At 42.7% G+C, this 15,927-nt stretch overlaps 1 long non-coding RNA gene across 1 annotated transcript in view; it reads right to left on the bottom strand.

The window, feature by feature from the left end:
- LOC310749837 overlaps positions 1–15,927 on the bottom strand; it is an 807,599-nt gene that overhangs the window by 669,490 nt on the left and 122,182 nt on the right. The window lies entirely within an intron of this gene.

A 15,927-nucleotide genomic window follows, 5' to 3' on the forward strand; every position in this document is an offset into this window, starting at 1 on the left:
AGGGTGCCAACTAAGTGTGAGCTGCAAGCCCAGATATAAGCTACAGAAGCAACTGGAAAGCCCATTTTCCTCTAGAATTTACATTCAGAAGACAGATGGATATCAGAGCCATGCAACTTTTAAAAAAACATTTCCTAAAAAGTGACTTTTGTTTTGTTCTTGTTTTTGAAGCCGTGGTTTGGCTGGGAACTGTTTGCTTGTTTAATGCATAAGCAAGAACCTGCCTGTTAGGTTCCTGCAATTTGGGTGGCTTAACATTTGAGGTTTTTGATTAATACTGTATGTCTTAGGGCTTGACCACAGCTGTCCATGCATTGGTAACCTCATGGTTGGATTACTACAATGCAATCTATGTGGGGCGACCCTTGGGGTTGGTCCAGAGGCTGCAGCTGATGCAGAACTCTGTGGCTTGGTTGCTTGTGGGAGCAAACTACCACCAACATGTAACATGCTGGCTGCCAGCCTGCTACTGGGCCAAGTTGAAGGTGTTGATACTAATATAGAAGTCCCTATACAGTTCAGGACCAGTTTACATAAGAGACTGCCTTATCCCTTACATACACAGTAGATTGCTGCAGTCTGTGGGACAGATTCTCCTGCAAGCTCCAAATATCTCAGAAAGCCACTCCCGACATCCGGAGGGGGTGTGTGTTGCGGGCTCACACCCCATTCACACCCTTGCAGGGCAGGCTGCAGCCCCGTGGGACCTAGGGAATCCCGGGGTCATTAGTATTCATCATTCACCGCGCCAGCCAACCGGCTGGCGGCAGGGGCGGGACTTGTAAGGGGCATTTAAGGTCGGGGCAGCCCATGCTCGCCCCTTTCTTTTCTTTCAGCAGCTGCGGTTTCCCACCCTCCCACCCTTTAGGTTCTCATCTGGACTTTGCTATGGGCTTTGGCTGGTCACCGCAAGGGGCCTGGTAGGAGTTTTTCCATTTGGCTAATTGGCTATATTTTGGAAGCCACTTGGTTTTTTCGCCTACCTCGTAGCAAAACGTCACAACACCTTGGTTTTGGTGGTTAGGCATTGGCAGGGGTATTATTATGCAAATGAGATGGGGGGAGGAGCGCCATCACCTCCCCCAAAATGTTGAAGGGTAGTTCGTTAAAAGACTCCGGGGGGCATCGCCTCATCCGAAACCTATGGAGGCTAGGGCCTAAAGTGTGCTCCTGAGCGGTAACCCCTCGGGGAGCGCCTAGGGATGTGCATCTCGGGGGCTCCCACTGTTGGTGCTTAACCCTTCCCGGTTATACCGGTTAGTCTGATAGGGCCAATGCCTAAAGCCAATACCGTTCTTACCTGTAATCAATAAAGTTGTGGCCATTTTTCACCCATTAACCTAAATTCTGGTGTCCTGTGTCTTTATTTATTCCATCTGTGGGAGGGGGCGGGAATAGCCATGCAAGTCCTCTCTGCGGGAACCCGAAACAGGGCTTTCAGTGTGGCTGCCACTTTTCTTTGGAACAGCATTCCTATGACATATAGAATCACAGAATTGGAAGGGATCGCAAGGGTCATCAATGCAGCCCATTGCAATGCAGGAATATTTTTGCCCAACGTGAGGCTCAAACCCACAACCCTGAGATTAAGAGTCTCATGCCCTATCATCTGAGCTATCCTGTAGAGTTATGACAGGCTCTCACTACCCACACTTTCCAGAAACAATGGGATACAGATTTAATATAAAAGGCTTTCCCACCAAGAGTGCCCACGTGTTAGGGTTTTAGTCTTGTCTTAAACGTATTTGTTGTTTTTGCATTTTTAACTGTTTTTAATTCTCTTATGGGCCAATCACCCTGATTTAGAAGGTGATTAATTAATAAATAAATGAGGATGGTGATAGTTATAAAAACAACCTTCCAAAACCTTATTTATAAAACCTTTCAGAATCTTTTCTCTCTCATAGACCCCGCTTCTAGTTCTTACATCCTCCACCATGCCAGTTACATGGTGATAAAAAAGGAACCTCGCAGGCAACTGGAGGGGGAGAGGGGGAGAGACACAATATGGTTAGACACAATACCCTGCAGGGCATCTGAGGCTGAATTTGCTGTCAAGATGAGTCTGAGCTTCCATAACTATCTATGTTTTGTGTGGACCTGAAACATAAAATCAGATTCATCTTAATCTTCCAAAACAACAATCTCTCTCTCTCTGAAGATTGAGACAACAGCATATGAAGACTGAAGGGGGGGAGGAAGGAGGGAAGGAAAGAAGGAAAGAAGGAAGGAAAGAAAGAAAGAAGACAGAGGGAGTATGAAAATCAAGATGGATAAAGTAAGACATCAGACACCTGTACTTAAATGGAACTAAAATGAAGCAGGTGAGCTTGGTGATGCCGAGCGGCAGAGCAGGTTTTACCTGTTGGGACTGTGCCTCAGTAGACAGTCTATAGTTGATAACTGATGCTGATTCACCCCTAAAGCTCAGCAGGTCTCTGTGCAGTCAGTACTCAGATGCAGAATCTCTTGAAAGTAACACTCTGATATCCTCAATGGTAAAATAGGTTGCCCAAGGAACAGTTGTTGTTGTCATCACCACCTGCACACACCACTTTCCCACAACATGAACACCTGCACCTTTTATCTGCAGGCCACTTTCCCACAACAAATTGTGCCCGAAAGGCAAGAAAATGATGAGAACAATGATACATTAGAAAAATGCAATAATCATATATATTTGAGTGCACAACATTTCTATAGGAAAGGATTACTTAAGTTCAGATCGATTTTGGTGATATAATGCTGAAATCACCTCTTTGAGGCATATGATGTGGTGTTTCCTTTTTGGTCAGAATTTATGTCTTGCATCAACTTTGTTTTAGAGTAATCTTTGATCTTTGTGGATCTTAAATTTGTGGATCCTGTGATTTTGGGACCCAACAGAATAGGGTTCTGGGATCTCTTATGGTGGTGGAGAGACTGCCCTTGCTCGACTGGAACAAGCAATGATAATGATAATTATTCAATTATCATTTGTTTTTTAACCACCATCATTATTTATTATTTCTTTTTCCTGTTAACAATTGCAAATTTTTAAAATTGCAAAAAGTATATAATCTTCATCGTATCAAAACAGTTCAGCAGCAATTTCATATCATAAGGATATCATGTTGCATATCCACCTTACATTAACTAAAACAACAATCATTTAAATCAATAACATTTAAATCAATAACAAAAGATAATAATAAGAAGAAATAATATTCAACTAAGCCATACTCAGAGTAGACCCAATGAAATTAATGAACAAGTCCATTGCATTCAATGGGTCTACTCTGAGTATGATTAAAATTAGAGATGATGATGATGATGATATTTATCCTTGTAATCGAATGAAAGTTGTCAACAATTCTAAATTCTGCAAATTTTGAACGTAGAATTCTGGGGTGGTATTCAACCACATTTTACTCAGAGAAGACCCACTGATAATTAATGAATGTGAAGTTTGGTATATTAATTTCAGCGGATCTACCCTGAGAGAAACTTAACTGAATGCCCCCCCAAATTCCAAATTCACATTGAGGTTCTGAATGTACAAGGTTGCCTTCAGGATTTAAGTGGTCTACTCTTGCTGATATGCCATGGTTGATTTGGCAGGCATCACATATACACTATCAGAAGCTGTTGGATACAAAATAGTATAACATTGCATGTCATCTATCAAATGGCACTGGACAGTTTTCATTTGGCCACAGAAAAACGACAGCATATCAATTAAAACAAGTAGCCATACGAAATACTATTTTGTCTCAACTATCACTATTATTAAGGTGGAAACACCATTATTCCCCAGATGTCAAATACTTTTAAACACAAGCTGTTGATTGTCAAATGCCGAAGTAAAATATTGTGTCTCGATTACAGGTATCAAATGCTCAGTGTTTGCCCATTAAGAATCAGAGTTGGCTTATCAACAATACTGGTGATACCAGTGACCGCTATCAAGGTTGTGTAGTGGGTCTGCTATGAAGGTTAGTCCTAGATGAAGATAACTATTGTTAGTGCAAAGGTGTGTGGCCCCTTAGGAATCGTAAGCAATAACTGATTTATTTCCTTACCTTCAGTCACCTAGTCGAGCACCAGCCCAAGAGTGCTATAGAGTTCAAAGCTATAAATTCCCTTGGTCAGTCTGGGAAAAGGCCAGAATGAGTCTCTTGTCTCATTTTTCTATGCAGACAGATTCTGTAGACACACTTGCTTCAAGAGGGAATTTTCATTCTAACATACCTTTTTTTTCTTCCTTTCCCAGAATCATCTCTCTTCCAACTTGGTTCTCACTAGCAGCCTGTCTTATACAAAAGTTAAGAAGTGCTTGTTTGAAATCCCTCTTCAGCCATTAACTAACTCTGGCTATGATCCTATGCAGTCTTACCTGGGAACAGGGCCAGTTCAACCAGTAGCAGAAAGAGGTACCCACTTCAGGCTGCAGATGCTGGAGAGGCAGTGGTGGAATCCCCCTGCTGTTCTTTTTGAACCCCACAATTATTCCTCTCTGCTTTAAGATGTGTGTATTATGTGTCCTGTTGTTTGCTTCCAGAAGTAGCCTGCCACACCCAAGCACAGTGGAGAACACTTTCCTCTCACCATTTGGAAGAATCATATGGTGGTCTGAGTCATAAGAACATGGGATCTGCCTTATTCAGAGTCATTGGTCCATCTACTGTTGTCTACATTGATGGGCAGCAGTTATCAAAAGTTTCAGCAAGACAGTCTCTCCCTTCCCTTCCTAGAGATGCCAAGGGTTGAACTGGGGACCTCTTGCATGCAAGGCAGATGCTCTGCCACTTAGCCACAACCCTTCTGTCTGCAAAAACGGGACACAATGGACATGACTGAGCACCAGTGAAGCTGACACGGAGTGGGCTTAGGTTGGTCCATCCATCCCTGCATCTAATCATCATGACTATATGGGAATGACAATGGGAAAATGAGGATTGGCAGGCAAGTGTTCACTGAAAAACAGTGTGCACAACCCATACCGAAATCCCCCTGCTTTTGCAGGGAAGGGAAGCTTAGGTGCATTACAGGGCACATTCTCCAGACTCATGTAATGCCATAAGGTATCTGGCTAGCTTCATGCATTGAATTGAGCATGCATCCAAAATTATGTCCCAGAATTCTCCGCAAAGCATCCTCAGCAGATCACCAGCTGATGTCAAAAAGGTTCCCTGTAGATGAAGGTTTGGTTTTAAAAAAGAAAAGTCATGTGAAAATAGGAATAAAGTTTTCTTGCTTTAAAAAGTGATTAGGAGTTCTCATTCAACTGAGACTCACCTTTGTTAAGTTCCAGTGCTAATGGAGCCCATAAGGTGGTACCCTGCCATTATACAATAGCCCGAGAGGAGTTGTTGCACCCCTGGAAAGTGCTTACTGCCTGACAATTGTCTCTCAAAGATCAGTAGGGATGGCATCCTGTGAATCTTAAACAGGCCCCCAGACCACATACCTACCAATCAGCAGTGTAGGTGAGCCAATTGCACTTAATGCCAAATTCTAGAGAATACACAGGAGAGAAAGGGTGAATCTAGGTTATGCTAAGGGGAGAAAAAGTATTTAATAAGCAAGTTCACCTGGGTTTGAATAGTTTAGAAAAGAGTTTGCAGCTACAGGTAAGAGTAAAGATAGGAAGAGGCTAATTTGCAGACATTTTGTCAGGACTGAGAGAGTTTGGCTTTCAAAAAAGACTTACACAATGATGTAAAATGTAAATGTAAAAAAAAAAAAAGGAATGTTCAGGGTAGCTCAGCCTTCCCCAACTTGGAATCCTGCAGATCTTTTGGAAAACAACTCCCAGCATCCCCAGCAAATATAGCCATGATGGTTGGGGCTGATGGGACCTAAAGACCAAAACATCTAGAGAAGACCAGGTTGATGAAGGGCAATGCAACTAGATTATTGCGCTGGCCCCTGCCTTCACAGCTTCTAACACTGAATTGAGTTCCTTTTCATAGGGAATTCTCATGTGCATTTGGTTTGATTGGTGGGTTTACTGAATCAGGTATAGCTAGGGATGAGTGAATCAGTCAATTTCAATTTCTCCCAGTTTCTCATTTTACCCCAAACTTAAATGGGAGATGGAGTCTACAATTTCTGGAGGACACTACATTGGCTCTCCCTGGCATAGAATGATGAAAGCATTCAATATGGTGGCTTAATTTTTTCAAGGCAAACATCATCCTCTTCCCACATGCATTTTTGGGCATAATTCAATTCCCTGGATCTGAGCAAATATTTCTTGCAACACCCCTTCAAAAGGCAAAATATTCAGAATCTATTGCTCCAGTGACAATGGTCAAATCCTGTTTTTCAAGTAAGGCCGATTTCACTTTGCCAGCCAAAATTGTCACACCCATTATCCATGCTCCTGGGCATATTTGCTACAAACCAGCAAGTGGTACATAACACACCAAAAAAAGATTACCTATTGCTTCAGAACAATGGGAGGACATGGATCCTTGGACTGAACTTCCCTCCACCCAAAAGCCAAAGGCTGCATTAGCAAGAACCACGTGATGCTGTTGAAACACTGGGATGAAATTCCAAATGAAGCCCGTTAGTATCTGTAAACCAAAATACACACATACCCCAAACCCACCAAAAACCCACCTAGCATTTCCTTCGCTTTTGCTAGCTTGGAAGAAGATGGGCCCAATTTAGAAGATTGCATATTTAAGGTTCTTTTGAGCCTTGTACTGCTATGTTCTGATTAGCCCTTTGAAATTAAATGCTTTCAACATATGTTCATAAAGGAAGTTAATGATCGCATGTGGGTGAAAGAATGGGGAGATAGTATGTGAAGCATTGACTCAGATCTCTCTCTTTCGTGTGTGTGTGTGTGTGTTGCTGCCAAACCATCTTGATGACTCCATATTCCTTGTCCACGGCTCAATGACCCGCAAATCTCCTTTGATAATACCAGGCTGCAGAGAAAAGCAAGCTGAACAGATCAGGAGGAGAGTGTGGGGAAGGGAGGCGGGGTGGGGGGAGAGAGAGAGCCATCACTTTAGTGAGAAGGCCCACAATGAAACTATCATGTGATGAGAATCCTAAGAACATGCAGCAAAAAGGAAAAGAGGGAGGGGAGAGACTGGGGGAAAAGAAGGGTATTGTGGTGGCGCAGGCTGATAGAGACGTCAGAGCCGCTTCAGTAATCTTACGAAGCCTGGGCCCAGTGTGGGGGCCAACGAGGCCCATATTGAGCCTGGCGTGACGGGAAGGACCACCAAGAGGAGCCTGCGAGGGGGCAGGCGGCTGGACAAATCAAAGCAGAAGAAAGTAATTTTCGATAAATTAAAGAAATCTCCATGGAAATTAGCATGAAACATTTTCTAATCTCCGGCTTTTCACTGCTGACAAGGGTCACTGGTTTAACTTCTCGCTCTTATTTTATTATTCCACAGCTGCATTCCTCTGGGTTTTTTTTTAAAGAGACAGACAGACAGAGAGAGAGAGAATATCCTTCAATTTTCACCACCTCTATTTCCTCCTCCTCCTCCTCCTCCTTCTTCTTCTTCCTTCCACAATGTATCTTCATCTTCTGCTTGAGTTTTGCTTACAGCCTCTTGTTAACTCTTTTGGCATTTCCTGTCTCAGCATTATTCCACTTTAATGCAGTTTAGAAGATGTCCCTCTGGAGTGGCTCTTGTTGGGGGTAGCCCTTACGTCAAATGGGCTGCTCTTTCGACAGGGATCAAAGCCAAACAGCCGCTCACTGCAAAAAGTCGAAAAACCCAGCAGACTGTATTATTTAATTTCACTCTCCCCTCCCCAATGTAAAGTTGTTCTGCTTAGTCTCATGTTTGCCTCCTGAACATGTAGAGTGAGATGTGGGGACATGGTGGCACAACATGGTTTGCCAGAAGAGCAGTCTGTGATGCATTCAAATCCTCTCCATTGTTGCATTACTTTTTTGAGACAAATATTTTCTTCTTATCGCTTTCCCTTATCATTAGAATTAGGTTACCAGATTTTTTTCAATGAATCCGGGGACATTTTTAAACTTCCTACTAAACAGATGGATTTTGGCAGGGATTTGTAAATCCGGGGACTGTCTCCGGGAAACGGGGACGTATGGTAACCTTACATTAGAAGGAACTTTTGTGATTTTTTTTTTTTACACCTTCGTTCAAGTACCAGTGGCACATGATGTTAGTTGCATGGTGCTTGGAGCCATATCAGGGGAAATTGTAAATGTAATCCTTGGTGCAGGATCCCTGATTTCCACTTGATTAGCAGCATATGGGGAAGGGAATTAAATCCAACAGAAATAGCGCCTCCGCCAGGCTGGTAGAGCATCCCTCTACCTGTGTATTATGGTCCCACATCTAGGATTAAAAAAAATCCCTGATGTGGGGACAAGTCTTACAGTTTATGTAATATAGTCAAGTGTTAAACTGTCAAATGATAGGGCCAACTATTAGATGGGGGCAGGGTTTACACAGGCAAAGCCACCTTAAGCTGGAACACTCAGGGCTAGCAAATCACACATTCTTTCAGTGGGTGCTCAGTGCAAAGCTTGACTTTTCTACTGTTTTTATTGCAATACGGTGGTACCTCAGGTTAAGAACTTAATTCGTTCTGGAGGTCCATTCTTAACCTGAAACTGTTCTTAACCTGAGGTACCTCTTTAGCTAATGGGGCCTCCTGCTGCCGCCATGCAATTTCTGTTCTCATCCTGAACAAAGTTCTTAACCTGAGGTACTATTTCTGGGTTAGCAGAGTCTGTAACCTGAAGCATCTGTAACCCGTGGTACCACTGTACTGTTCTTTTAGCCTGTATACCACCTTGTGATATTTTATATGAAAGTGTGGTTTGTAAGTCTTTAAATTTGGAAAAGAAAAGAAAAGTAAGAATGCCAAGCCCATTAAAGTGACAGATCCCTTTGATGTTTTTGGGGCTTCTAAAAAATTTCTGGCCTTGCCCGCTTGTTTTTCTAGTATGGGTTAGTTGGATGGTGTGGGTGCAGGAAAAAGTTTATCAAGGTATGAATCACCTGCGCTGAATTGAAATACGTGTTTGTGGGTGGAGGGGGAAATTACATGAAAAAGATCCTTTGTATGCTAATAAAATGAAATAAATCACATTGTTATTCCCATGTATTTGTGGTGGGTTCACAGAGATGGCTTAAAGGAGGGTTAGATTGATTCATGAAGGACAGCACTCTCTGTGGTTGAAAGCCAGGATGACCAAACAGCAGGGATGAGGACCCTCTCTATCTGTCCTTCAGGACTTTCGCCAGGTCACACACCCTCTTGGCAGCTCTACCTCCCTCATAAGTGGACATTTTCTGTGAAATTCCTTGCCGCCACCCCCAGCTGAGCCTTGTTTCTTCACTATATGGCTTTTGCTGAATGCTGAAGATTCACCTTTTTGCCCTGGTCTTTGAAACCTGAGATGTGTATTTTCACAGCCCACCCTATTTCTGTGCCTGTAGTCTGTTTGAACTGTTTTTAAATTTTAGATTTAAATTGTTGTAACCCGCTCCGGGACCTGATGTTGGAGGGCAAGTACAGTAGAACCTCGGTTTCCGAATGTAATCCGTTCTGGAAGAGTGTTCGGCTTCCGAAACATTCAGAAACAGAGGATCAAAGGACTGTCAGCAGTTTCAATGGGGAAAAAATGAGAAATGTACCTCAGAAGCCATTCAAGTTCCCAAAAAAGTTTGAAAACGGAAGCATTCAGTTCCAGGTTTCTGGCGTTCAGCTTCCGAAATGTTCAGCAGCCGAGACATTCGGAAACCGAGCTTCCACTGTAATAAATTCAATGATGATGATAGTAATAGAGAAATCAGGTCTGGGCTTCCTTTCAAGTGTAATTTTAATTCCTACCAAGTCTGTGGTAGGGTTCTGAAAGTACTTGCACCAGCTAAACAATGGTCCCAATCTGCCATTTGCAATTGCAGAGAGAAAAGCAATCTATTTAGAGTGATCACTGGGATAGTTCCCATCAGTTTCCCTGCTTGTCCGTGCAGTGGGCGTTCACATCTCTCATTTTCCGGAGGAAGACATATGCCCCTGGTGTGAGAAAATACAGATGTTGTGGCATACAGCAGACAACAGTGGTTTATCAAAACTCCACTACTGGCACTGACTGATGTCAGACCAAATCATTCAGGGTTCAGGGGCGAGCGAGGGGATTATTGGGCCATAGTCATGTGCAGTTTGTGTTTTTAAAAGTAATACGTCACCTCGTCTCTTCGTTAGAGGGATTTGGAACCACAGAGAAGACAGCGATGCCTGAGGCTTTTGGTAAAAATCTGAGCAGAACCTAGTCAGTAAGGTACATGACAAGGGAGGTATGAACAGAGACAAATTTCTACACATGTCTGGGAGAAATGTCAACAGGGAAAGGGAGGGAAGGGAAGGGAAGTCTGGCAAAATTGCAGGGAGAACACAGTCTTGCTGGGAAGGGGAGGGGACACTTCTGTGCATGCGATAACAATTTCATTCTGCTTAATTGCAACAAAACATAATTGACTTACAGTTGTTGCAACAAGGTCCCAACCCTACCACTACCAGCCACCCCCAACTGCCACCATTTAGCACGTACATATTTGCAGGATATGTCTTCCTGGTCATCGGACATTTGGACCCAGCCATCTGTTTGCAGCCATAACTAGAGCTGCCACTGACATGTTGGCTACAGCAAAATTCTTAGGAAATGCCACAGTCCTTCCCAAGGCAGAAATGAGTTCTTTCAAGGGAAGTCAAAAGAGTGGCAATAAGACTCGGAACATTTCTTATGGTTGTCCCATGTACAGCCAATGCATGGCATGCCATTTCTTTGGTGTTTCCCCATTCAGCTTGTCCGTCCCCAATGCAAAAGGGGCATATATGGGCATGGCGAAGGCATGGTCCATGAGGCAGTTGCCTGCTCAACTCAGCTGAGCCTTTTGAACAATGCAGGCAGAGTGGTTTATCAATAAATCCCTCTTCACTGGGAACTATGGAATTGTAGCTCTGTGAGGGGAAGAAGGTGTTTCTCAGCACCCTTAACAGACCACAGTTCCCAGAATATGGGAGGGAGGGGGAGCCACAAGTGTTTAAAATGATATCAATGTACAGTGGTACCTCGGTTTAAGAACAGTCCTGTTTACGAATGATTCGGTTTATGAACTCCGCAAAACCGAAGTAGTGTCCCGGTTTGTGAAGTTTACCTTGGTCTAAGAACAGAATCCGAATGGTGGAAGGACACCGGTGGTGGGTGGCCTCATTAGGGAAAGCGCGCCTCGGTTTAAGAATGGTTTTGGTTTAAGAACGGTTTTGGTTTAAGAACCAAATGGAATGGATAAAGTTCATAAACCGAGGTACCACTGTATTTAAAATGTATAGTCAGGTGCCTTTTATCATGCTCACTAGACCTTGGTGTTTGGTCTACTAGCTTATTTTGAAAAAAACACACCCACCTTTGGAAACATCAATCTGCAGCAAAAATGAAGAATTGGGAATAGCTTCTAAGTTTGTTTCCATTTCCTCCTCATGAAATCACAAAGTTGGTGCTTTTTAAATTTGGCCCTTTTTCGTTGTTCCTCTGCATGAGCAGCACAAAAGGTGTCAAATAGCAAAAGCACTTACAGCTGAGTAGGGCATTTGAACCTTGGTCACCCAGGTCTTAGTCCAAGACTCTAACCACTACACCACACTTAAATTTTGGGTAATGTGGGAAGGAGAACAACAAATGGTCTTAAAAATAAGCTGCCACTTCATCCTTCTTACATCAAAGAACAGAGCTTTGAATCGTGCCAAATATCCCTTCCCCTCATGGCTCCTTATCAACACCTCCTTCCCTTCTCTCGATTGAAATGGGGAGTTTTCAAAATAATAATAATAATAATAATAATAATAATGATAATAATAATAATAATAATAATAATAAATCCCCTTATATTAACACTTTGTATTAATTAGTACATACTTCGAGAAAACCTTCACAGCACGTGATTGACTCTTTAGGATGTAAAAAAAAGAAGAAAGTTTTTCCACTGGAAGGAAATGATCAAGAATTCTTGATTGGTTGCATTAATATGTGTGTGAGTGTGCGCATGCGCATATGTGTGTCCATGTGTGTGTGTTTTTCCCTCCCCAAGAGACTCGTTATCCAATGATTGAAAAGGGTTGTCTTGCCATCAGACGAGCTTTGGAGAGTTCCAGGTACTCTGTTTCTCCTGGGGCAGAAATTTGTATTAGAGGCTGAATAAAGATGTCTTCGGGAGTATGAAAGAGATCTGACTCACATCTTCAGAGATGGCACTTGTCCCTGCAGCCATACAACTCAACCAGGCTTTGTCATTGATCCTGCGTGCAAAACATGGCTCCGCTTTCCCCGCCACAAGCAGGGAAAATGTCTCCTCCTTTCAAGAGAGGTGCAGTGTAAAAGGCCAGATCTTATATCCAGTCAGGTGGAACCAATTGGTGGTGCAACTGGGGTGGTGATGGGGGGTGAGGTAGTCTTTTGTATGTGATATCTGTCTCTGAGTTGCCAATTTTTCAGCTGGCCTCTGTAGTTGTGCTTTCCTCTTGTCTGCAGGCATTTACAGCTGATTGCAGTTTCACTCCAAACTGCGAAAAGCTTAGCTGCTATGGAGGACAGAAGAGTAGGCCAGGATGTGAGTTTTTCGCCCTTTTTCTTTCTGGTCATTTGGAAATCTAACTGCAATCCAGGATATCTTAAAGACCACCCCTGAACAGAGGTGGGTTTAGGGGAGTGGGACCAGTTCAGTCACACTGAGTGAAGAGCCTTGGTGGCACCAAAGGGGGCTCCGCAACCATTATATAGAATGGAAGGCAGGGGGTGAACGTTGGCATCGCACAGGGCACCAGTGAAATCTGAGGCCCCAAGATCCACCACTGACCTGAACCCTTATATCCCATCACTCAGATAATCCAGAGGAACACTCTTAGTTGTCCCATGGGTTGCAGACACCTGAGTGGTCTCATCTAAATGTCTGGCATTTAGTGTCACACAGTGGAATAATATTTTAGTGAAGATTCAGCAAATACCCTTGCTCTTGGCTTTCAGGCTTCTCTTGAAGATCGTTTTGTGCCAGCAGGCCTTTGCAGCTGCTTAATTTCTATATTATGATGATTATTATTGTCATTATTTTCTTTTCTTGTGATTAGCCAGTCACTTCAATGATTATATGTATTGTTTTTAATTGTGCTTCATGTCTGAATGTTGTACACTGCCTTGATATTTTATGATAGAGCAGTACAGAGGGAAAGAAGGCATTGTGCAGCTCAGGACACCAATACTTCATGGACTACCCTTCCCCTTATGAACAGCTCCAGAACCTGCAGTCCCCATCTAAGGCCTTTCTCTATGTGCTGCCTCCACAGGAAGTCCAGAGGGTGGCAACACAAGAATGAGTCTTTTCAGTGGTGATTTCCTGCTTCTGGAATTCTCTCCCCAGGGAGACTTGCCTGGCACCATCATTACTTATATTTCTTCTTTGCCAGGCCTTTGACTTTTAATTATCTGAAGTGTCCTCCAGTGAGTGGGATGTTTTAGTCCTGACTTTTAAAAATATGACAGAGTTTTAGATTTTTTTCCTATGTTTTGTTTTTATGCTGGTTTAATGTACAGTGGAACCTTGGGTTAAGAACTTATTCATTCTGGAAGGCCGTTCTTAACCTGAAACTGTTCTTAACCTGAGACACCACTTTAGCTAATGGGGCCTCCCACTGCTGCCGTGCAATTTCTGTTCTCATCCTGAAGCAAAGTTCTTAACCCGAGGTACTATTTCTGGGTTAGCGGAGTCTGTAACCTGAAGCGTCTGTAACCTGAGGTACCACTGTATGTGTTAATTATTTTTGTAAGCTGCTTTAAGCTACTTTTGTAAAGAAAATTACGAATAAGTTTAAGAATAAGAATGCATAATCCTGACTACATCTAGGTACGCAGATGTAAGCTTTGGTTAGCTCAATGAGATTTACTTTCGGAATTGCAACTCAAGTTAGTGTTGATCTTGGAGCCATATCAGTATTTTTTTAAAACCACACCCAGTCATAGAGCAAAGGAGACTTCTGTTCAGTCTTGTTTCCCAAGCTGTTTAATATCTTTATGAAGATGTCTGGTTGATGATGCGTAAGTGGCCATTTCACTCTGTACAACTCCTGTTTGTTTAGAAACACTTACCAAAACGTATTGAGCCTCTTCTGTACTGCAAGTTGTTTTATAACCATAATGGCTCCCACCCCCACTTCTCCCCACTAGGAAAGCTGGGTACTATAACTTTATTATAAAGCAACAAGGATGAGAATGGCACTCACTGCATTTCCCACTTCTTGGTAATCTTCACTGAGAAGAAAGCTTCATCAAACTCTGAGAGCATTAAGATTGCACTCATGGGAGGCAGTTTAAGTTTCCCATCCAGTCATTTAGAAATGCCACAGGTTTGTAATTTTGCTTGACTTAAAATAGTAGATTTTTAAAAATACAGATAGAAACACATAGCCTGGCTTGCTTCACACATAATGCTAAACCATGGTTTATAAAGCTGAGTTAATGTTAAGTATAGTTTAGTTTTACACCTCCTTAGCTGTGATTAAGGAGCTGTGACCACCCAAAACTACAGAGTTGTGGGTGTAGATAGGCACAAATTACAAACCACTCTCAAGGCTCACCTGCTCTTGTTGCTGCTTTTAACTGCTCTATGATGCAATAAATCAATATTTAAGGGATGGTCTGTCAGACACCTTGGCTTTGATTAACCATGGTTAATCTTAGCTATGGTTTCATGTCGTGGGTGAACCAGGCCTCTCTCTAGGCTCCCTTCTCAAAAATAACTGTACCAAGATACAAAGTTCTCCAAACTTAAGTGGCCTGTGTCTGGCCTTCTTTAGCTGTATTCAAGTACACTGACAAAAGGCATAATTCCTTGAGCATTTTTCTGATCATAAATCAGAAAGATAGATGCAGTGAAGGGGAAAAAATACACAGACAAATGAAATGCCATTGGGAAATAAAAATTAGGCCTCGAGTCTATACATAGCACAGGACTGTATGTGTTTATGAGAAGAATTAATTGAAATTATAATTATATTACTTAGCATAGTAGCAAAGCATTTATTACTATGGTGAAAGGTTAGTAGTCAGATTATTATTGTTTTTTCTTTTTTGCCTGGATTGGTTATTTCAGTGTACGGTGTAGGAATTTAGCACTGAAGCTCAAGAATCTTTTTAGAAATGCCTTTAAAATATGTGACCTCCAAGCAGTCGGCTTCCAACTTCTTAGTGGAACAAGTGGTGTCCAGCCACCTGAGATTGAGCAATAACAGGTCTATGACGCCCTTTGATGTCTAGGGCTTCATGTGTGCTACAGTGACTCATGCTGACAGGTGTGGGTAGCCTATTGAACCTCATTTGTGATAAGCATCAAGAATTGCAATTATTCACCATGAATAGGGAGGGATTTGCGGGATCAGACCATCAAGTCTGAAATCCTGTTCCCAACAATGGCCAGCCTGATGTATCTGAGAATATCACCTCCCCAGTGTCTTGCGTCCACCATTGTACATTCAGAGATATACTACTTCTGTCCATAGGTGTACTCTAGATGAGCGAGATTCTGCTTTGCTCAATTCTTTTTAAAAATTCTAGGGGTAGCCAACATGGTTCCCTCCAAATGCTGTTGGATTACAACCCCATCAGCCCCAGCCAGCATGGCCATCGAGCAGAGACAATGGATTGTGTTCTGTAACATGCTGTTAGCAACTGGCCTCATTGTGTATTCGATTGTCTCATTCTGATGGAGCTTCCCCAATAGTCTTCAAGGGCAGTCCCACATCAAATGCACTGCAGTAATCCAAGTCCCGTGTTCCTTCTTTGCCAGGTTCAGCAGAAGATTGAGAGGCAATTTGCCCCTGTTGCTGTCCATCTCAGAGATTGCCTGTCCTCAGCCTCAGACTTCCACTCGTCAGCTCTGA

Source organism: Podarcis filfolensis (assembly GCF_964270895.1).
Source record: "Podarcis filfolensis genome assembly, chromosome: 14".
In the NCBI taxonomy this organism is placed as follows: Eukaryota; Metazoa; Chordata; class Lepidosauria; order Squamata; family Lacertidae; genus Podarcis; species Podarcis filfolensis.